The following is a 24651-nucleotide window of genomic DNA, read 5'->3' as shown; positions in this document are numbered from 1 at the left end:
TTTTTGAAAATCTAGGTTATAGTTGTCAAGCTTTAGTATTTTGGGTGCCCCAATGGTTCTTGATGGTGCTAAATCCATTTCTGCTATCAAAAAAATGATTTAAACACTACCACAATTAGATTTCTTAAAAAATCAAAATGTCGAATTTTGGCGATAAATTCATTGGCGATAAATTCATTGTCTAGACGAAATTGTGGCCTCTATAGGCAATGCCTATCTTTATTTTTAATTTAGTAATTAATTTGTTAACTTGTCTTAAATTCTCCCTCAGTGACTCCATATCCTAATTTTCTCATTCCCACTCTCTCTCATTATCTTTCTTAGCTTCTTTGTCCCTTCTTTTGCTCCTTAATTTTTTATTTTTGTCTTCCTTAGGTCATTTTCATCTCTTTTATTTTAACTCATTCCCATTTTCTTCAACTTGTTAATCCATTTCCTTATGTTTAATTAATTTATTAATCTATTAATTTTGATTCAATTTTCCTCCAATGAATTTTTATCCCTATCTATTTATTCTCATTCCCAACACTCTCTTATTATCTTTTGTTTGACTTCTTTTATCCTTGATGATAAGTGAGGTGTCCACCCTATAAATACCACTCTCAATTTAAAAATTATTTTATTGTTGTTATACCTATTATTTTATTACTATTTTAACTTATCTAAATTGTTTTATATATTTTCTCAAATTATCTAGAAAATTGAATGGTTAGAAAATAAAATATTGTACCATTTTTCTATTGTTTATATTCTATTTCATTATAATTTTAAAATAAAAAATGACACTAGTAAAACTTATTATGTATATTATTTTTATATTCTATTTCATATTAATTTTAAAATAAAATATTCACAATATCAAAATTTATAAATATAATTTAGGTTTTATGTTTTATAGGTTTATAATTTCTTCTTATTTATTTGGACATTATTCTTGACATTTTTTTTAAGTATGACATAATCCATGACACACCTACATTACTTTGAGTATAATAAAATCTAACCCATAATAAAGTCAAAGCCATACAAATAATTAAATCAGAAAAATTACAAATCATCTAGTCAACATAAATTACATAATAATATGTTTCAATAATGTCATAAAATCTTTTATATTTAAAGACGTAGTGGTCTATAACGCGACTTTTTGAAAGCTTTTCCGCCCAGTTTTTCCGGTCGAAATCCGGCAGGAATTTATTGGAATCGCAAGTTTATAGCTAGTTTCTGCACAATGAAAGCATCCCCGGGGTTTTCCAGGGTGCTGAATCCAAATATGCAGTTAAAAAACCATTTTAACTGCAACAAATCAAGATTTAACCTCAATTTCTTCCGCCGGATTCCGTCACCGGAATCTCCAAAAAGTCGCATTATAAACAACTCCTATTTAAAGACTCGGTCAGTGTTTTTCTCTGAAGCATGACATATTTAAAGACTCGTCATCCCACAATTTCAAGCTTGCTTACGGAAGCGATGACGTTTACCTCATCTTCACTGACGAGAGGATGGAATGGAAGGCGTGGGGCGGCGGAATAAAATGATATATACGGAGCGAAGCGAGATTCCCATTGCAAACAGATCATACTCTTCCCTGTTACCCTGAACACCCATGGAAAGCCGTAAGCCCCACGTTGCTATCTTTCCCTGCGCGGGAATGGGCCATCTCATTCCTATCGCTGAACTCGCCAAACGCCTTGCCAGCAGCCATGGACTCTCCATCACCTTAATCACCAACAAATGGATGTTCTCGCCTGCTCTCATGGCTGCTTATTCGGAGTCCATGGCGTCCTCGGGTCTCGACATCAACATCATCGAGCTGCCGCAGGAGGAGATGGAGGGCGCACAACATCTGAAAATAGAAACTTACATATCTAAACTTTTGGAGAAATCGAAAGGATCAGTGAAAAATGTTCTAACATCCCTCGTCCACTCTGCCTCTCCCGTCTCTGCTTTCATCACTGAAGTTTTCTGCTGCACTATGTTCGATGTGGCCGCCGAGCTCTTTATACCCACATACGTATTCTACACTTCCACTACTTCTATGCTTTCAGTCACGTTATCTCTTCCCAAGCTTGTCTCGGAGATCCCAATTTCGTTTAAGGATGTAGATTTTCCAATAGTGTTACCGGGCATTCCGCCGATCCCTGGCAGTGATATGCCGACTCCCTTTCAGGACAGGTCGGATGAAGGCTTTTACTGGATCCTCAACCATTGCTCACGTCTGTGGGAATTGACGGGCATTTTGGTAAACACGTTCGAGGAACTAGAGCATGAAGCGATCAAAGCTCTTGTGGAAGGAAAGATATCTAATCCCACGGAAGATATTCGTTGAATGCCCCACATTTATCCAGTTGGGCCGCTCATCTCATCATCGTCGCTTCAACTCAACGATGAACTTGTGGAAAACGGACGGGCGGATTGCCTCAAGTGGTTAGACAATCAGCCGCCTTCCTCGGTTCTCTTCGTTTCTTTCGGAAGCGGAGCCGCTCTGCCCAGGGCTCAGGTGACCGAACTCGCCATGGGATTGGAAGCAAGTCAACATCGCTTTCTGTGGGTGCTCCGCAGTCCGTCCAGCAGCTTTCTGTCCATCGAGGAAACAGAGCTTTCCCAACTGTTACCCGAGGGATTCGAGAGTCGAACCCGAGACCGAGGACTTGTTGTTGCTTCATGGGCGCCTCAGATTCCTGTTCTCTCTCACCCATCCACCGGCGGTTTCCTTTCTCACTGTGGCTGGAATTCTGCCCTGGAGAGCATCTCACATGGAGTGCCGATTATCTGTTGGCCTCTTTTTGCGGAACAGAAAATAAACAGGCTTCTACTGATGGAAGAGTTTAAGGTGGCAATCGCAGCAAAGATGGAAAGCGATGATTTCGTAAAGGGAGGAGAAGTGGAGAGAGCAGTTAGGGAGTTGATGGAAGGAGAAAGTGGGATGAGGGTAAGGGCGAGAGCAAGAGAATTGAAGGAGAAGGCCATGAATGCGTTGAAAGAAGGGCGCAGTTCGTACAAAGCCATGGCCGCTGCAGTGTCTGACTGGAGAACGAACGCAGCCAACGCATACTTTCCGGTAGCGATGAACAAACTCCAGTCAGAAATTCTGTAGGTCTACAGTTCTCATCAATCCTAATGTAACACCTTGCCCTGCATAGTATGATGGTTTTATATTTACTTATATTTACTTAGATTAGAAGAAAAATGAATAAAGTGAGGGAAAATATATGAGAGCTATGGACGTTGTACGCCACCACATAAAAGCCATAGACGGAGGGACTAGTGAACCCCTGGCAAATGGGCTATGCTATGCTGTTTTCTCCGATTTTTATAATTATTTTATTATGTGCTTTGATTTTTAAGACTCATGTATGTAGATTCTGGTTTAGCAACGTACCCTCATTTCAACCATTCAAGATGGGTAAATACTCTACAAAATGAGGATTTTCGGAATATCAATAGGATCATTCAAGATGGGTAAATACTCTACAAAATGAGGATTTTCTGAATATCAATAGGACCATTCAAGATGGGTAAATACTCTACAAAATGAGGATTTTCTGAATATCAATAGGACTATTCAAGATGGGTAAATACTCTACAAAATGAGGGTTTTTTTCTGAATAAAATTTCGTATAATGTAATCAATTTCTCTTTTCCTTGCCGCTCTTGAATTTACATGACATCACTATTTTCTAAGCATGAGTATTTACTCTAATATAATTATAATATAAAATTAAGGAATTTTTAACTTTTGAATATGCATGCCATCACTATCATTTGTATTTACTCTCATTAATATAATTACAGCCTACAATAAGGAATTTGTAACTTTTATAAATGTAAGATTAAGATGCGAAGATTTTGAGTTTTATGTATAATTTTACTATTATAAATTTTGAGATTTTTTTGTTTGATACAATATTAAATGATATTATGATTTTGTTTTTTTTTTTATTATTTAAAATGTTTTTTCATTATTTTTATTATAGTATTTTAGAAGTTATCGTAAATATATAAATATGGTAAATAACACTATTCAATAATAGAAATATTTCAAAACTTTAAATTATATATAATTAAACAATTAATTGTTTTTTTTTCAGCACGAAAAAAAACTATATATTTGTATTATATTCATTAAAAAAATTTGTACAGCAAAATATTTTTGGAAACCACGAGATATGGCTGATATATGTGTATCAAAACCACATAATGTGGAATGGAGAAATATAAGATATAGGCAAAATAGATAGGGAGTAATCAGAGCCAGATGCCAAATATATGTGAATATTTTTCAAAAAAGGAATCTAAATAGTGGGAATCAGATACATACCAAATAGACAACATTGAATAGAAAATTATGTACCCGACATGCAAAAGTCTTGGATCTGGTAAGAGATGTTGTCCACCGTTATCTGCATCATCTAGACATCTTGTGGAGATGAAAGGCCCTTTCTAGATAAAGCATCTGCCCTCTTGTTTTTATCCCTATCAATGTGGATTATTGAGTAGTCCCCCTTGCAACTCCATAGAGCCTCAATCTTGTTCATCCATCCTGTAATATTGATATTTTTTATGATATGTTTTGACTGTACATGATCGATGATGACTATCGAATCTCCAAAAATTTGAAGCTTGTGTAAGTCAAGAAAGTCACAAAAAGATAGAAGACCGGCAAGAGCCATGGCCTCTGCTTTATTGTTAGATCGGGCACCCAATGTTGACCAACTTCTATAATAATATATACTCCACAGGCGAATTAAACAACTAATTATTACCCATAAAACTGTAACCTTCCCCTGGCTGTATAAAAGTCAAAGCATTAAGAATTTGATATCATCTTATAATCATCCTCGTTAACCTATAAATATAAAATTTTAGCACAGATTTAAGATGTTAAACAACATATTTAAGGTGGATTGGATATATGCATTAAATATGGGATGAAAAATAGCCTACTAGATTTAGCTATTGTTTATATATTCACTTCTTTTTTATTGAAGATTTGGTGGTTTTTTGTAAGATTATTTTATATGATTGAGTTTAGAGATAGGTTCATTCTACAACCTAATTTGATGTGGCTTATTTTACAGCTCAGTATGATATATAATAATATCCGTCCATCATTGAATTTGAATTGAAATTTTACATATTCCCCGAAATAAAAATTATAAAAAATCTAAAAAAAAATTATACAAAACATTTAAATTATATAAGCTCATAAAAAAATTACACTTGAAAAATTTGAATCCTTCTAAACTCATATTAAATCCATATTTAAAATGAATCTATATTGATTTAAATAAATACGAATTAAAAATTACTAAACTATATATATATATATATATATATATATATAATTTTAATTTAATTAATTATTTATTTATCGAAGAAACATAAATTTATATTTATTTAATAAATTCCATCAATTATAGATATTTTTGTTTAATGCCTCAGTGCAAATTATTTTTCATAAAGTTATAAAAATGAAGAGAATCACGCTACTTCCCATGGACCTTGACCTTATATACTTTCTATGTACCTTTTCGAAGAGATTTACTCAACAAAAAATTAAAAAAATGTTAACTCACTTATTTTAATTAAAATGTTTTTCCATGGAGGAGGAGGATGATATGTTGCTATTTTTTCTTAATAATTTCACATAAATTTTAGAGAATTTAGAACAATAAATAATAATGGTTCACAAATATATGGTGAAAAAGGAAATCTTATTATATGGTGAAAAATTCATGTAATAAAAGTTAATAAATGCAAAATAATAACTATGGTTATGGGACACTTATTCTAAGTTGAATGTTGGGCAAGACATTTTAGTGTGGATGTTCATCTGGTTTATTATCGCTAAAAAAATTGGCAAAGACTTTGAAAAGGAAAAATGACATTAATTGGCAATTTATTTATGAAAATAATGGAAATTAGGAGAAAATGAAGGTGAAAAGTCACAAGTTGCATGTGAGGAGGAAAATGAAGGAAAATGAAGAAAATAGAGGCCACATTAATAAAAAAAATTCTATCAGTTCATGGCTTTTGGTTAGTTCAGTTTTGGAGTCTTCTCTCTATTCTCTCTCTCTCTCTCACACTCTTGGACACTTAAAGTTTTCTTGGAGCACTTCACCATTGGATCAAGAAAGGCAAAGAAGGCAAAGGGGAAGCAAAGATCAAGCAAGGAAGAGCGGGATCGAGTAGCTACAACAGGTTTACTTGCAGGTATCGATTTGCATGTGTGATTTACTTGCTAGATTTGGCATGCATGGTTATGTGTGTGTGTTCTTGGTTCTCTTGTTGTCATGGGCATGGGTTTTGCTAGGTGTGATAGTGTTCTTCATCCTTGCCTTCCCATTTCCAGATAGCCATGGGGAGATGGGGTTCTCATGTTTTCGTTGAGCTGGATTGCCGAATGGATTTGAAGTTGAGTGAGGTGGATCTTTGAATGAGAGAACACATGGCCTAGTGATCCCTGAACCAAAATGTGGATTGCGGTAAAGCCATTGGCCTAGTGACCCCTAAATCGGACTGTGGGTTGCAGTAAAGCCAAATATTGTGTGTCTTGGTGGGTTATGGCTTAGTGATCCAGTGGGGATTACAGTAAAGCCTGGTATTATGTGTTTATTGTTTATGGCCTAGTGATCTGGTGAAGATTGTGGTAAAGCTTGATTCTATTGATGAGGGTGAGGTGGTTTAACCTCGGGAAGCCCTGGTTGGTTCTTTTGGTTTGAGTCACACATTCATGCTTGGAATATGGCACAGGGGTGATTGGTTGAAGAAAGCCCTGACTCATCCAATCTACGGTCGGGTGGAACATGGTAGTCCCATACTGGGTTGGCTTTTGCATTCATTAATAAGAGTTCATTTCCTTGGTATTTTATGAGAAAATGTACTAGTTCATATATGGCACTTATGGTTGTTGTATCCTCATTATTTTTGTTGTTTATATGTTGGTTATGAATATGTTTATGACAATGAAAATGTATGGTTCTCATCATGTTTTGATTTGTAAATGATTGATCAATAAACCTATGACCTAATACATGACAATGCAGCTAATGTGATCATGCATCAATGCTTCTTAGGGATTCTTAGATAAGTATAAGACCCCTATGCTCATATTTGTTGTTTAAACATGTAGAATGCATATTTATGACATGTTTGAGGAAATGTATGTCATGGCTAGTAGTGGTCCAGTCAAGTCTTTGTTCAAGAATTTGTATTGACATCATTGTCTCTATGTTTTTTTTTTCATTTTTGTAAATTCCATGAAGTTTTGGGCAGTGACTTAGTCTTAGCCTTGGAATTTAGCCTTAAATCTCGTATTCGTTGGCATAGCACTGGCAGAAAAAGGTTACAATTGCACTCAGGTAGGCTCATGGGAGAAACTGGGACCCTCAGTCGCTTGGAGGGCTTGGCAAGGGAGCGATTGGGGCTCTAGGTCCCTAAAATGTTGAGTTTCCTTAGGGGTTAGTCACCTGGAAAGGTGGGATATCTCATGGAGGTTCTGTAGGATTTGTGGATGGTCATTTTGGTTGTGTTTTGTTAGTTCCACTTCCTTAAGGTGACCTAGGAGGTTGAATCAGATCATGGTAGCCTCTCGTCACATGTTTACCATGGTTCCCCGGTTACTTGGGTAGATGTGGGAGGAGGGTGTTACAGAGTGGTATCAGAGCATTTTTCACCCCTTGGACTGGATGGGCGGTGTGTTGTTCATGCATTCACATCAGTTGCATATGTGTTCTCATGTTTGTGGTCTATGTACCGGTTGTGTATGCATGGTGTTGGTTATGGTTGCAGTGGTGTTGCCATGTGAAAAGTTAATGGCATTGTTGTTGGATGTGTTTATCATGAGTTTATGTTGGTTATGCATTGGATATGCATGTCAATGTTTGTATGTATTGTGTATGCGTGTGTATCATACATATTTGTTATGCACACAATGATATGGTTATAGTTTCCATGCATGAGGTCATGATGTGTGGTGGGTATGGTCATGCATTAATGACTGGATAATGGTTGAGATGATGATTAAATGTTGATATGATTATGTTTATATATGTATTATGTTAATCTGGTTGGTCTTGCAGATGAGATATCCTTCCCGAGTTACACTAAGGTACATTGGTTTGTTTATGATTTGGTTTAGCTGACATAGTATGTCTTGCAGGAAGAGATCAAGATGACCAGCAAGATAGTATACTACAAATATTCTCCCTATGAATCAGATGAGCAACATGGTGTTGGGAACTCTTCTGACTTAGCAAACACATTGAGGAGTTTGAAGGAAGAAATAAGGAGTTGTAAAGAAGATAATGACATAATCATGCAGGCACAAGAGAAACAAGAAGAAGTCAATGCAATAATTCTTCAGAGTTTGTTAGAATTGTAGAGATAGGGACCACTCTGAATCAACTATGGACATCATAATGGGACTAATGGGGCATATGGAAGTAGGTCTCATGGTCGTCACATGTCAGATAGAGATGACACAATAAGAGATGGTAGATTCTTGGATACTCCAGATAGGAGAGGTGATGGACACATGTACTATTCTAGTTCTGGTTTTGACAGACACTATGATCGTCATCGTTATCACCCTTATAGGAGGAGTGATAGGGGATACTTGTCGGATGAGTTAAAGAAAGTGAAGCCACTTAGTTTTGATGGAGATTTGAAGAATCCTGAGGATGCAGAGGCTTGGATACTTGGCATGAATAACTTATTTGAATTGCATGAGTATACAAAGAATATGAAGGCCAAAATAACTATCTTCATCCTGAAAGGTAAAGCAGACATCTTGTTGGAAGATGTAAAATGGGCCAGAGACATCATGACAAACGATTTGAGTTGGCATGAATTCAAGAGACTCTTTAGAAATAAGCACTTGTCAAAAAGGTACTACGACAGCAAAGCCAAGGAATTCTATGAGCTCAAAATGGGATCGAAGATAGATGAGGAGTATACGACCAAGTTCTTGGAGCTATTGAGGTATGTATTATATCTTAAAGATGAAAATGCTAAAGTTTAGAGATTGGTCAGTGGATTTCCATTAGCATTTAGATCAGATTGAGTATGATGAGCCTCGGTCACTTGAGGAAGTTATTGGGAAACTAAAGCATTGTTATGAACAATCAAAGCGTAAGACAAAATCTCAGCAATGGTGGAAAGGGAAAGATAAAAGTAAAGGTAAATGGAAGCCGAAAAGAACAAGGCCTCAAAATGCAGAAGAAAAAGAGAATGTTGCACCACATAAGAAGTTAAATGCAACTAGATAGGGACATGGGGCACAAAAAAAGAATAGAGGTGATGGTAGAGGATGGTTGGAGTGTTGGACATGTGGTAAGGAGCATCTTAAGAGGGATTGTCTGCAAAATCAGAGTGTTGGGCCTCATGTCTATATTGCATAGGAGGCGCAGATTGTTGGGGATGTTGGGCAAAGTATTCCTCATATCTATGTAGTGTTGGATAATAATAAGGCAGATCATAAGGAATCTATCATTGAGATGGAAGGTAAGCTTTGTGATCAAGTTGTTTCTATTTTGATTGACCCTAGATCTAATTATAATTATGTTAACCCTGACTTGGTGGATAAGTGTGGTTTGAATAAAGAAGTGCATGCAAAATATTGGTTAGTGCAGTTGGCTACAAGTACCAAGAAGAGAGTCCATCATTGGGTAAGAGCTTTTGCATTTGAGTTGAATGGTATGTCTACTTCAGCACATTTGAACGTATTACCATTGGGGTTATATAGTATGCTTTTGGGTATGGGTTGGCTATATCTTCATAGGATCAAAGTGGATTGTTATGATAAAGACATTGCGTGCTTGGATGACAATGGTGAGAAGAGAATCTTACATGGTAAAAAGAAAGCAACATCAGTTAGGATGGTCATAGCTATGCAGGAAAAATGTAGTCACAGAAAAGGGTGTGTGTTATTTGCAGTATACATTTCTAGTGATAAAGGTAAGGAGGATGAGGATGCAGAAATATTGAGCAGGTACTCGATCTTACAGTAGTTTCAGGATGTGTTTCCAATAGAGATCTCAGAATTTTGACCTTACAGAGAAGTGGACTTCTCCATTGACTTGGTACCAGGGGCAACACCAGCATCAAAAGCACCATATCGGATGAACACTCAGAGTTAGTAGAATTGAAGTTGAAATTAAAGGAAATGCTTGACAAGGGATACATTAGGCCAAGTGTATCACCTTGGGGTGCACCAATCTTGTTTTTGAAGAAGAAAGATGGTACTCTTAGGTTATGCATTGATTATAGGCAGTTGAACAAGGTGACCATCAAGAACAAGTAATTGTTTCCGAGGATTGATGACTTATTTGATCAGTTAAAGGGAACAACAGTATTCTCAAAGATTGATTTGAGATCTGGATATCACCAGGTACGCATCAAGGAAGAGGACATTTACAAGACAGCTTTTCGGACCAGGTATGGGCAATATGAGTTTTTTGTAGTTCCATTTGGTTTGACTAATGCTCCATCTACCTTTGTGTGCTTGATGAATAGTGTGTTGCGTCCTTATCTAGACAAGTTTGTTATTGTATTAATTGATGACATTTTGATATATTTTAAGAATGAGGAAGAACATGCTGAGCATTTAGCAACAATGTTGAGACTATTGAGAGAGCATAAATTGTATGCTAAAATTAGTAAATGCAGTTTCTTTCAGACATAGGTACATTACTTGGGGCATGTGGTCTCCAAGGAAGGCATAACAGTAGATCTAGAGAAGATAAGAGATATCATGGAGTGGGAAACTCCTAGAAATGTGGATGAGGTAAGATCATTCATGGGGTTACCAGGCTATTATAGGAGGTTCATTAGGAACTTCTCTCAGATTGCATATCCTATTACGTCATTGCAGAGGAAAGGTAAGAAATTTGAATGGAGAGAAGAATGTGCAACAAGTTTTGAATAGTTAAAGAAGTTGTTGACAAATTCTCTAGTGTTAAATATTACAGACTTGGAAAAATAGTTTGTAGTGTGTACAGATGCTTGCAAGAGAGGACTTGGTGGAGTCCTTATGCAGGAAGGACAAGTAGTATGTTATGAGTCGTGGAAACTGAATGAGCACGGGCAGAACTATCTGACACATGATCTTGAGTTGGTAGTGATCATTCATGCATTGAAGATGTGGAGGCACTATCTTCTTGGCAGGAGGTTTGTATTGATGAGTGATCACAGTGGGTTGAGATACCTGTTTGACTAGCCAAATTTGAATGCCAGGCAAGCTAGATGGTTGGCCATGATCAGTGAGTTTGAATTTGAGATTAGGTACATCAAGGGTAAAGAGAGTATGATTGCATATGCTCTTAGCATGCGGATATAGGTAAATCACATTGTAGCTATGAGTTCTTATGGGACAAACTTACAGGATCAGATTTTACAGGCATATCAGTAGGATGAGAGGTATATAGAGCTTATGCACAGATTACAGTAGAGTAAAGGTACAGGTGCACAGGATGTGTACTATCATCTCTCAATAGATGTCTTGATCAGATTTAGGGACAGGATATATGTGCCAGACAACAATGAACTCAAAAAGATCATCTTGAGGGAGTTTCATGCGAAACCATATTCAGGTCACCCAGGCTACCAAAAGACATTGACAACAGTAAAGAAGTTTTTTTATTGGCCGAATATGAAAAAGGATGTGGCAAAGTTTGTGGCTAGATGTTTGGACTATCAGCAGGTAAAGGAAAAGTGTAGGGATCTAAGTGGACTACTATAGCCGATTGTGATTCCAGAGTGGAAATGGGAGGTCATTTCCATGGATTTCATCACAGGTTTTCCGAGGACATCTAGACAACATGATTCCATCATGGTTGTGGTGGAAAGTTTGACTAAGGTAGCACACTTTATTCCAATGAAGACTATGTATTCGGCTAGTGATGTGGCACAGGTGTTCATCAGATATGTGTTCAGATTGCATGGGGTTCTTAAGAAGATTGCGTCAGATAAGGATGCTAAGTTAACTTCCAAGTTTTGGAAGGATTTGTTTACAGGTTTAGGGGTAGAGTTGGCCTTTAGTACAACTTATCATCCACAGACATATGGACATACAGAGAGGGTCAACAGGATATTAGAGGGCATGTTGAGGATGTATGTGATGCATCAACATCGGAAGTGGGAAGAGTATCTTCCACTGGTTGAGTTTCCTTACAACAATGGGTATCAAGAATCTCTGAGGATGAGTTCATTTGAGGCATTGTATTGACGGAGTTATAATACTCCCATCAATTGGAGTGATCTAGACAGGGTGTTGATTGGACTGGACATGTTAGAATAAATGGAACAGGAAATGCAGGTAATAAAAAAGAATCTAAAGCCATCACAGGACAGGCAGAAAATATATGCATATCGAAATAGGTTGTTTAAGGAATTTCAGGTTGGATAACAAGTGTACTTGTGTATCAAGCCAAAGAAGAGCTCCTTGTGGATTGGATCATGTGCCAAGCTAGCACCTCAGTTTTGTGGACCTTTCAAGATTCTTGAAAGTATCAGACCAATAGCCTATCGACTTGCACTGCCTCCGACAGTGAAGGTCCATGATGTTTTCCATGTGTCATTGCTTAAGAAGTATGTTAAAGATGTTGATCATGTGATTGAATGGTTTGTATTGGAGGTGGAGCCAGATGGAGAATTCCAGCTAGAAACTCACTGTATATTGCAGAGAAAGGTACTCATGCTTCGAAACCGAGCAATCGAGTAGGTTAAAGTGCAGTGGAAGCACTTTGGGCCCGATGACGCTACATGGGAGATGGCAGATCAGATGTGGGCAATGTATCCATCCTTATTCGTTGGTTGAGCGAATGTCCTTGATATATGTTTTGGGTATATGTTTGATGTGATACTTTGGTGTATGTACATATGTATATGGATGTAAATACCACCATGAGTTGTGTTATAAAGCTCCAATAAGCAGTATGGGTGTCATATCATTATGGTTGCCATGTTGTTATGTTGTCATGTTGGTTTGCTTCTCAGTAGGTTGATCATTGTAAATATTGCAACAAGCTAAGTTATAAATCTCCATGGGAAGTATGTTTTCTTTCAGCAGTCTTGTTGGTTATAGGTGTCATTGAACACCGAGGATGGTGTTCCCCCAAGGGGGAGGGTTCTATAACAGCCCTGGTGAAAATTCCATGTAATAAAAGTTAATAAAGGCAAAATAATAACCACGGTTATGGGACACTTATTCCAAGTTGAATGTTGGGCAAGACATCCTAGTGTGGGTGTTCATTTGGTTTAATATGGCTAAGGAAATTGGCAAAGGCAATGGAAAAGGCTTTGGAAAGGAAAAATGGCATTAATTAGAAATTTATTTATGAAAATAATGGAAATTAGGAGAAAAGGGAGGTGAAAGGTCATAGGTTTCATTTGAGGAGGAAAATGAAGGAAAATAATAGAAAATGAAGAAAATAGAGGCCACATTAATAAAAAGGCTTTTGAGGATCAATTCACGGCTTTTGGTCAGTTTCGTTTTGGAGTCTTCTCTCTATTCTCTGTCTCTCACACCCTTGGACACTTAGAGTTTTCTTGGATCACTTCAGCATTGGTTCAAGAAAGGAAAAGAATGCAAAGAGGAAGCAAAGATCAAGCAAGGAAGAGGAAGACCAAGCAACTACAACAAGTTTACTTGCAAGTATCGATTTGCATGTGTGATTTCCTTGCTAGATTTGGCATGCATGGTTATGCATGTGTGTTCTTAGTTCTCTTGTTGTCATGGGCATGGGTTTTTCCAGGTGTGACAATGTTCTTTAGACCTGCCTTTCCATTTCCGGATAGTCATGGTGAGATGGGGTTCTCATGTTATGGTTGAGCTGAATTGCCGGATAGATTCGAAGTTGAGTGAGGTGGATCTCTGAATGAAAGAACACATGGCCTAGTGATCCCTGAACCGTACTTTGGATTGTGGTGAAATCACTGGCTTAGTGACCCCCGAACCAGACTGTGGGTTGTGGTAAAGCCAGGTATTGTGTGCCTTGGTGGGTCTAGGAATCCTCGACCAATGAATGGTGGTATATACAGTAAAGCCTAGAGGTAGTTTCCCTTGACCAGGCCTAGGAATCCTTATCAGTGAATGGTGGGATATACTGTAAAGCTTGGAGGGTGGTGTCTCGATTATGGCCTAGTGATCCCTGAATCAGACTATGGATTGCGGTAAATCCTAGAGACTAGGAGACAGGAAAATTCCTCATGGTGTATGTGGAGAAATTCGGTGGCATCCATGCTTTTTTATGGCCTAGTGATCCGATGGGGGTTACTGTAAAGCCTGGTATTATATGTTTATTGTCTATGGCCTAGTGATCTGGTGAGGATTGTGGTAAAGCTTGATTCTATTGATGAGGGTGAGGTGGTTTAACCTCGAGAAGCCCTGGTTGGTTCTTTTGGTTTGAGTCTCACATTCATGCTTGGAATATGGCACAGGGGTGATTGGCTAAAGAGATAGTTGGCTCAACCAATCTACGGTCGGGTGGAACGTGGTAGTCCCATACTGGGTTGGATTTTGAATTCATTAATAAGAGTTCCTTTCCTTGGTATTTTATGAGCAAATGTATTGGTTCATATGTTGCACTTATGGTTGTTGTATCCTCGTTATTTCTGTTGTTTATATGTTGGTTATGAATATGTTTCATGACAATGAAAATGTATGGTTCTCATCATGTTTTGATTTGTAAATGATTGAGCAATGAATCTATGACCTAATATATCACAATGAAGCTAATGTGATAAGGCATCAATGCTTCTTAGCGATTCTCAGATAATTATAAGACCCCTATGCTCATATTTATTGTTTAAACCTCTAGAATGCATAATTATGACATGTTTGACGAAATGTCTATCATGGCTAGTAGGGGTCCAGTCAATTCTTTGTTCAATAATTTGTATTGGCATCATTATCTCTATGTTTCTTTTCATTTTTGTAAATTCCATGAAGTTATGGAAAGTGAGTCCTAGCCCTAGAATTTAGCCTTAAATCTCGCAGTTGTTGGCATAACACTGGAAGAAAAAGGCTACAGTGGCACTCAGGTAGGCTCATGGGAGCGACTGGGACCCTCAGTCACTTGGATGGCTTGGCAAAGGAGCGATTGGGGCTCTAGGTCCTTGAACTATTGAGTTTCCTCAAGGGTTGGTCACCTGGAAAGGTGGGGTAGCTCCTGGAGGTTTTGTAGGATGTGTGGATGGTTAGTTTGGTTGTGTTTTGTCGGTTCCACTTCCTTAAGGTGACCTAGGAGGTTGAATCATATCATAGTAGCCTCTCATCACATGTTTACCCCAGTTGGTCGATTACTTGGGTAGATGTGGGAGGAGGGTGTTACAGTTAACAAGTTTTTTTCTTAACTAAAAACTTTCATCTTTATAAGAATATTTTTGTTGAGTTTTGCATGTGTTATTCTACAGCCCAGTATGGAGGGGATGTTTGTTGAATGCGCAGGCGCATTCTACAACCTAGTACAGAGGGGATGTGTAAGTTTGTCTATTCATCCACAAAGTTGAATTTTTCGCTAATGTCGGCCAAAATAAAAATCTAAAAAAAAACTAAATAACCATAAAAAACACTGATAAATAATGTCTCAATACAATTATCTCATGTGTTTTATTATATACGTTGAATTTGAATGGGTCGTAAATTTACCTTAAAAAAAAAAATTCACCACATTAAAATTCCAAATTAGGTAAAATTTTAAACATCTTTACTCCTTAGTAAATTCAATACCATTTCTTAAATCAAAGTAAAAAGATTAATTCAACACAAAGAATAAAAAATATTTTAATATTTATTTAAATTAAATATTTGTAAAATGTGATTTTAAAAGGAAAACCATGTCCTATGGATATATTAAAATGTGTAAAGACATAAATATTTCCACATCAAAGTTGTAATATTTGAAAATATTAATTTGATATAGTTTCATTATAAAAGCTACTAGAAACGAGAGAGTGATGGCTAGGGTTTATGCAACTACCCTCTGCAGCGCCGACGCACACCAGACCAGAGGTAGGGGGAGCAAAGGGGTAACCAGGAAGGGAGTCCTAGGTCCCCACAGACCAGTAGCCATCAGGACCCTCCACAAACTAGAATGTGTTTCCCCTGCAGCAGATCGACCACAATAAAGATCATGGCTGAATGTGCCCCTCCTGATCCATTGCGATTCATCCAGAATAGCACACGAGTTTATGGGAAGGGGAAATTTGAAGATAGACAGGTACCTGTTCCGGTCAAAACAAATAGTCGGCAAAGATTTAAAGGATGCAATTTGGAAGGTAGTGTAGGACGGATGTTGGGTTATCAGCCTTGGAAAAGTTAACGTAGATCAGCCCCTGACAGATCTCAAGGTGAGTCCAACCATATTTGTCAAGACCAAAACACTGCATGCGTTTTTTCTACAGGGAAGGACAAAGGCACTAGAGCTGAGGGTAGATGTATCAGTTCATCAGAACCGAAAAGGTGAAAGCAAAATCCAAACACTAGCATCAGGGAAAAATTATGGAGGCAATCATCTGAGGAACTGGATCTATGATGATGAGAATACCAACAAGGAGAGATCCGATTCGCTTCCCTCCACATCAACCTTGATTTGGTATTGGGTAAAAACAACGCACTGGACGGGGTACGGACACTCCAAAAGAAGTAGCGGCCATAATGTAGGGAATGTAGAGCATACTCTGCAGTGATGAGAAGCTATAGATCCCTGGACAAACTATCCTCAGTTGGCAACAAAATCTGGATCTCTGGTAAGTACCCTCAGTTTCCAAGTTTTAGTCAAAACCCTTGCTGGAAAAACACATTTACTTTGGGTAAATGGGACCGAATCTGTGAAGCATCTGAAGAATCTTATCCTGCAAAAAGTGGGATACCCCACCAGCTCACAAAATATGATACATGAGGGAAGAGTATTACAGGACACCAAATATCTTAGGGATTACAAAATCACATCTTTGTCAATAGTAATTCTCAATCTGAGAATAAGAGGGGGTGCAACAAACAACAACATAAATCCTTATAGGGGTGAGGGAAGTGGGTTTGGTACAACAAAAAAATGCAGGAATACAATAGGGGAAAAAACAAGAAACATATCCTTCAAAAACATTCTTTAGGGGAAAAATATAGCCGAAACAACACCAAAACAAACAGGTATGGAAGCAAGGCCATACATTGTGGAACAACTGAATCATACCCCAGAATTAAGCATAGATATATCAGAAATAGATGAGCACTGCACTATATATGAAAGACAAGCAATAATATGTAGATTCAACTATTTTTGGCCCAAACCTATTGATCTATTTCACTGGATTTTCACAAATTGGACTACACATTGTGAAATACATCTCTGTTCTAAGGGGTTTTTCATTGTGAACTTTCCTACAGAAGAGGCTAGAGACATGGTAATACAGGAAGCACCTTGGTTCTGGGGGTCCAGAGGACTCTTTATCACACCATGGTTCCTAGAATTTGATGCAAATACAATGGTTGTCCCTAAGATGCCAGTTTGGGTTCGCCTTCACAATCTCCCAATACACTTCTGGAGTCAACAAGTACTTGCAGGAATTGGTAATACTATTGGGCGTTACATCAAAATGGACACCCAAAGACTGGAGGAAAGAATCTACACTTTTGCATGAATATGTGTGGAAGTAGACCTTAGCAAAGGCTTGCCAGATCAAATTCAACTGAAGCATAGACAGAGGTGTTGGATACAGGTTTTAGATTATGAAAATACAACATTCAGATGCAGAACCTGCCGACAAATAGGACACCTACAAAGCACATGTCCAACAGCCAAAAAAGACACTCATAGGAAGAAGAAAACAGGGAAACAGGCCAAGGGATGGCAATTTCCTCCACCACTCTCGGAGGACGAGGAGGAAGAAGAGGTGGAACGTGCCACTCCCAACGAGACTAATCAGATGCATAAAGAACTAGAAGTAGAAGACATAAATCCACAAGAACCCATAGACTTACAATCAACAAGGATACCAGAAACAATGGATACCAACAGATCCAAGTGACAACACATATCAGACACATCAGATTCTGATAAAGACAACCCCCAACCTGTGGCTGATACAACGCTAGCACTTATATCTCCAACAGAGACTCAAGGGGGGTGGAGAAAGGTTGAGAAGAAAAAAGGGCGAAAAGCTTGACTTTTCCCCCATCTATACTCTTTCCACTTGTTTCTTTTCATTTTTTATTTTTTTGGTTTCTGTGAAAACTGGATCAGCATCTCAGCATATGCTTTTTAGCATCTACAAAATGTAATTTTATCTTATGAATAAAATTACAACTTTTTCCACGGGAAAAAAAATAGTTTCATTATAAAATAATTATCATTTCATGTAAAAAATATCATTAAATCTAGTATGAATATTAATATATTATAATATTTGTTAACACCTAATCTTTGGGATTAGGTAAATCCATGTAAATATTGTAAATAACAAAATAAAGGGAATTGGAAGACGAAGAGACATTGGGAGATGAAACCCAATAGTCTCCCTCTCCATGTATATATCCATGTCCTATCTTAATGAAAAAAATCACATTCGTGGAGTTACTCCTGGCCTAACATGGTATCAGAGCCAACTCCCAAAAATAGTTTTTCTACCCTTGTAACTCCTATTTCTTGCCATTGTTCTCATTTTTTCCTGCCACTCTCTGTCAACTTCGTGTCTGCCATCTCCTATGTTGCTTATACCTATTTTAAGTTTCACTATTATTGAATGAACGCTCCTTCATATGCCCTAGTTGAATATACACTGGTTCATTTGATTTTCAATACTCCTCTGCTATCCACTCCCTGCATGAAGGTCATGGAATATTGATGAAAAATACATGAAGTCTATGCGTACACTAGCCCAGGGGAATACAAACAACATGCAAATTCTTGGATAACTCTGGTTGAAGCTCGAGCGGTGGTCGATTTGGTCGAACCTCTTGAGGTAGAGACTATAACTGCATGTGTTGAAATTCTATATGGTATGCTATCTTATATGTTGAGTGTTAAATTATTTTTAAAGGTCGTGTGTAAAATGGAAACCTCTGGACTGTTGCGTTGATCAAAAATTGGTTTAATGGGTTGCATTACTCCACATTAAAATGAAGGTCATGGCCATGGTATGTATATTTAAATTTATGTTGTGTTGAGCTCTTTAAAAAAAAGGTCATATGGTATGAAGAGTTGACTTGGTATGTTGCGTATGCGTTGAATTTTTTTTTGGTGGTTGTGTTTGTTTTGAAGGTAGTTTTTTCTATGTGCATTGATGTTGCTATGGCCATGAGTCAGTGTGTATGTGAATACCTTTTCAGTCAGAAGTTTTTAGTGGCCGATAACATGTGTTAAATAGTTTTTTTAAAAGGTTGTATATGTGGGTTGATTTTTTTTAAGACATGATTGTGTGAAGACCATGAATGAGTTTTGGGCTCATCTCTATGATTTAATTTATATGGTAGTTCATGCATTATTGCATTTGAAGATATATGGTGTGATGACCTCTCTTTTCTTGAAGACCGTATATGGATTATTTCTTTAAGACCATAATTTATATGTTAAAGCCATACATTGAGTTCTCCTATTATGAAGTAGATATGTATGGTATAAATATATTATGAAGTGCACAAGGTATGAATATATTATGAAATATGGTTCAAATGATATGGATTAAAAGTATGTGATGTTTAATATATGGTGTGAGTAGTAGCAAGAGTTGGACCATATTTTTTTACTTTTGAGTTGAGGTCTTTTTGGTACATAATGCACTCCTTAATCTCTTTTGTGTGAGTAGTTCTCACTAGAAAAGAGAATTGTCATGAGTGGTCTCGGATGATAAAACACACCTTGATTTTCAATGAACTTTGGAAAGGAATTTGTGAAGGAGAAGGAGACAATGCACCTAAAAAACCCACTTCAGACAAGGAGCTTGTCATTTGGGAAAACAAGAACAGTAAGGTTTATGCCTTGATTGCAGCATCAGTAAATGAAGAGGTGAGTCGTCATATTTACCCATTTTCAAATGATTTTGAAGCTTTAAGGAAGTTGAAGTAATTGTATGACTCACACTCTGAACTTGAATTTGTTCAATTGATAATTAAGTTGTTCAATCTTGAGTTGAAAAATGACAACCCTCTTGCCTTAGCATCAAAAGTAAGATCCATTATGCATGACATAAAATTCAATGGTGTTGAAATAGATATTCCTCTCATAGCTTATGTCAAGGCACTATATACCACTTATTCACATTATCTTGAGTCATTGCAAGCAAGTGGCAAACTTAAGGATATTTCCTTTGACTTCCTTGAGAAAAAGTTTGTTGAAAGAGAGAAGGATTTTGGTAAGAAGATAACTCCTCAATCTTCTGAAGAAGTTGTGTGCCTTGCACAAAAAGAGAAGAATCATGTAGGAGATTATTCTAGAGGAATAGGTGGTAAAAGAGGAAGAGGAAGGAATAATTTTAGAGGCAGGGGGGCCAGACATTTCCAAGGAGAAAGGTATGATCTTCATTGCATATGATACAATAGAGATGGACATGATGCTTCCACATGTAAGTTTCCTTGGAATAGAATCGAGCAAGAAAGAAATGAAGAAAAGGGTAAAACATATGGTAAAGGGAAAGGAAAAGCACCTGATTCTACTCATTATGTTGTGGAACATTGCAACATTAGAGTAATTGAATAATTATTCAATGCTTCACTTGCTTCATGGAAAGATGTTTGGTTGCTTGATTCAGGAGAAACTTTCCACATGACATTCAGAAGAGATTTATTTGAAGAATTCACTGACAATGTTGATGGAGATACTTTGTAGAAAAGTCAAAACTCAATCCATTAGGGCTTGGCACCATCAAGCTCAAATTGCCTGGTCTTCCAAACTTTCTTCTACATGATGTTTTATACCTCCCGGAGTTGAGGAGAAACTTATTTTCTTTGGTCCACATCTGCTAGTAAGGACACTCCATTCATATATTTGATGGCAAGGTTGAGGTCAGAAAAGCATCAGATCACTCACTTGTCATGACTGGGATAGAAGAAGAAATACTTCTGAAGCTACAAGGAACATATGCTCATACATGGAGCTTTTCATATAGTTCTCACTATGATGAAGCTACATTTCCATCAAGTCTTTTTATGGCATGCTAGATTTGGACACTTGAACTATGACATCCTTCGTTTGTTGAAAATGGTGTTACTGGTTTGCCTACAATTCCTAGGAAACTTAAGCAATGTGATGCTTGTATCTTAGGAAAGCACAAAAAACAACCTTTTCATGATTCTCATTCCAGAGCACATAGAAAAATTGAACTCATTCATTTTGATTTATGTGTCCCAATGCCTGTTCATTCTGCAAATGGTAATAAATATATGATGACATTTATTGATGACTACACTAGAATGTGTTGGGTTTATTTATTGAAGAACAAATTTGAAGCTTTTGAAACATTAAAGAACATTCATGCATGGATTGAAAATGATGCACAATCTTATATTGGATTTATTCATACTGATAATGGAAAAGAATACACTTCAAATTAATTTGAAAACTATCTTCGCCAGCATGGGATCAAACATCAAACAACCGTGCCTTATAATCCCCATAAGAACGAAGTAGCTGAAAGAATGAACAGGACAATATTAAATATGGTACATTCCATTATGTTTTTCAAGAATGTTAAACTGATGTTTTGGGCTGATGTAGTTCTATTTGTTGTGTATATAAAGAATAGGTGTCTGTCTCATGCTATCAAAAACAAGACTCCCTATGAAATGTGGTATGGTCACATTCCTTCGGTGAGGCATCTCTGGGTTTTTGGTTCCACCTGTTATGCCTTGATACCTAAGGAACAGAGAAACATACTCAGGGTAAGGAGTCACAAATGTATATTCTTGTGGTATTCAAATACCTCCAAGGCATATTGTCTCTATGATGAAGTGAATAAGAAGTTTATAATATCTAGAGATGTGATATTTCTTGAATCTTCCAAGATTGACATTGTTGTTGAGTGGCAACTTGATCACTTGGATAGATTTGAACATGCAATGTATTTTCGAGAGTTTGATAATGAGATTCCACATCTTGAAGGGGATATCCCTATATTGGATCAATCTGTGGAATCCTCTTCTGAAGCACTCTCTCCCACATGAAGCTCCAACCACTGATGACACTTTAAGTGATGTGATTGACAGAATTTGGGAGACTAAATCTTGATTCAACCCCATCTCAGTCAACTAATCAGCCTGGGCCATCTCATAAAGGTCCTCCAAAATGGCTGACAAAGACACTTGAAAGTGTTCGTCTTGATGAGGTTGGAAAGGCAGGAACAAGAATATCAACCAGATAGAATAGAGGTGATGTAGACAATCTTGATTCACCTATTGATATGGATGTTTCTTATTATTTTGAACTAAATTTGTCTACAAATTTCAAACCAAATTCCTTCAAAGAAGTTGCTTCTCATGATGAATGGAAAGAAGCGATGCATAAAGAATATGAATCTTTGATAAAGAATGGAACTTGGAAGCTGGTTGATCCTCCATTGGGAACCAAACCAATAGGATGCAAGTGGGTCTTCAAGAAAAAGTATAAATCGGATGGCTCACTTGACAAGCACAAAGGCAGGCTTGTCACAAAAGGTTTTTCACAAAAGGAAGGGGTCAACTATGAGGAGACTTCCCCCCCATAGAAAAATGGGCTACCATCCAAACACTCTTTTCCTTGGCAACTAAGAACGGCTAGAAAGTCCATCAAATGGACGTAAAAATTGCTTTCTTGAATGGAGATTTGAAAGAGAATGTTTTTATGTCCCAACTAGAAGGATTTGTTGTGAAGGGTCAGGAACACAAAGTATGTAAGCTTTTAAAATCCTTGTATGGCCTCAAGCAAGCACCACGAGTCTAGTATGAGAAATTGATTGAGCATCTTCTGAAACTCAATTTCAAACATTATGATCTTGATGATGCAACTTGTTTGTCAAGAAAGTTGGAAAAATAGTTGTATATCTTGTGGTGTATGTAGATGATCTTTTGATGATAGGGAACAATGAGAACTACATTGCATCCATAAAGAAGGAACTGAGGAAAAAATTTAAATGACAGATTTGGGCTATGTTCACTACTATCTTGGTATTTAAGTAACCCAACATCTGAAGTTTATATTCCTTTGTCAGAAGAAGTACATTGGATATTTGTTGAATAGGTTTGGCATGGTTGAGTGCAATCCTTTAACTATGCCAATGGAACATAATTTAAAGCTCACATTGACTGAAGGAAAAGAATTTGAGGATGCAACTGGGGTATCTACTTCAGGTTATGTTATGAGTCTTAGATCAGGAGCTATCTCCTGAAGTTCACGCAAATAATCAGTTATAGTAGATTCCACAACTGAGGCAGAAGATGTGGTAGCAGTTGAAGCAACGAAGGAAATTGTGTGGCTCAAGAAAATTCTGGAAGATTTGCAAGAGAAATAAGTGCATTCAACTCCTCTTTTGATTGACAACACTTCTACAATAAATTTGGCTAAGAACCCAAAGTTCCATGATCAAACGAAGCACATCAATACAAAATACCATCTAATTCGACATCATGTTGAGGCCAAAACAATCCACCTATGACATTGTTCCACAAATGAGTAGATTTCAAACATCTTCACCAAAGTACTTGGAAGGGAAAAGTTTGAAATATTCAGAATGATGCTTGGACTCACCAACATCCCTTCGGATTAAGGGGGAAAATGTTTGGGATTAGGTAAATCCATGTAAATATTGTAAATATCAAAATAAATGGAATTGGAAGACGAAGAGACATTGGAAAATGAAACTTAATAGTCTCTATCTCCATGTATATATTCATGTTCTATCTTAATGCAAAACAAAATCACATTTGTGGAGTTACTCCTGACCTGAAAAAATTAATATTATTAAATTTAATAATTTTGGATTAATATAATATTAAATTTGTTATACTATAATATATAGTAATATATCATGATATATGTTAACTTTAGATATATATGGGAGGGAAGAACAAAGACATGGAGTGATAGAGGTTTAGAGATAGAGGGAGTAGGAGAAAGGGAGAGAGAGGGAGGTAGGATAGAAAGGGAGAGAGAAGACAAGAGAGAGGACTTGAGAGATAGGAGGAGAGAAGGAGGGAGAGAGAGGGACAGAAGGGGAGATAGAGAGATGGAGTTGGAAGGGGAGAGAGGGAGGGAAGAAGAAAGACATAGAGAGAGAAAAGTGGAGAGATAGAGATAGAGAGAGTTACAAGGGAGAGATGGAGGGAGAATGTGTATGTTTTAGGGTGAGATATAGACAGAAAGAAGGAGAGATGGAGAGGGGAGAGAATGAGAGAGGGAGGGGGATAGTGACAAAGAGAGAGAGAGAGAGAGAGAGAGAGAGAGAGAGAGAGGTGGGAGAGAAATGGAGAGAGAGGAAGGAAGAGAGAAAGGACGTGAGAGAGAGAAGAAGAGAGGGAGAGAGAGAGGGGAGGTAAGAAGAAAGAGAGAAAGAGACAAAGAGAGAAAGGTGGAGAGAGAGGGAGTGATAAGGGAGATGGAAATAAAGGGAGAGAGGAGAGAAAGTGGGAAGACAGATAGAAGGGGGGAGAGGGAGAGCGAGAGGTAGATAGATATGGAGAAA

General features: G+C 37.3%; 1 pseudogene; it reads left to right on the top strand.

Moving 5' to 3' along the window:
• Nucleotides 1-1580: 1580 nt before the first annotated feature.
• Nucleotides 1581-3097, top strand: LOC149161896 (UDP-glycosyltransferase 72B1 pseudogene; annotated as a pseudogene).
• The last annotated feature ends 21554 nt before the right edge of the window (nt 3098-24651 follow it).

This window comes from Pinus tabuliformis, chromosome 5_2 (assembly GCF_031772625.1).
Source record: "Pinus tabuliformis cultivar Carrire ecotype Pingquan chromosome 5_2, CPIR1, whole genome shotgun sequence".
NCBI lineage: Eukaryota > Viridiplantae > Streptophyta > Pinopsida > Pinales > Pinaceae > Pinus > Pinus tabuliformis.
The sequence above is the reverse complement of the archived record's forward strand: the minus strand, read 5'-3'. Positions and strand labels throughout refer to the sequence as shown.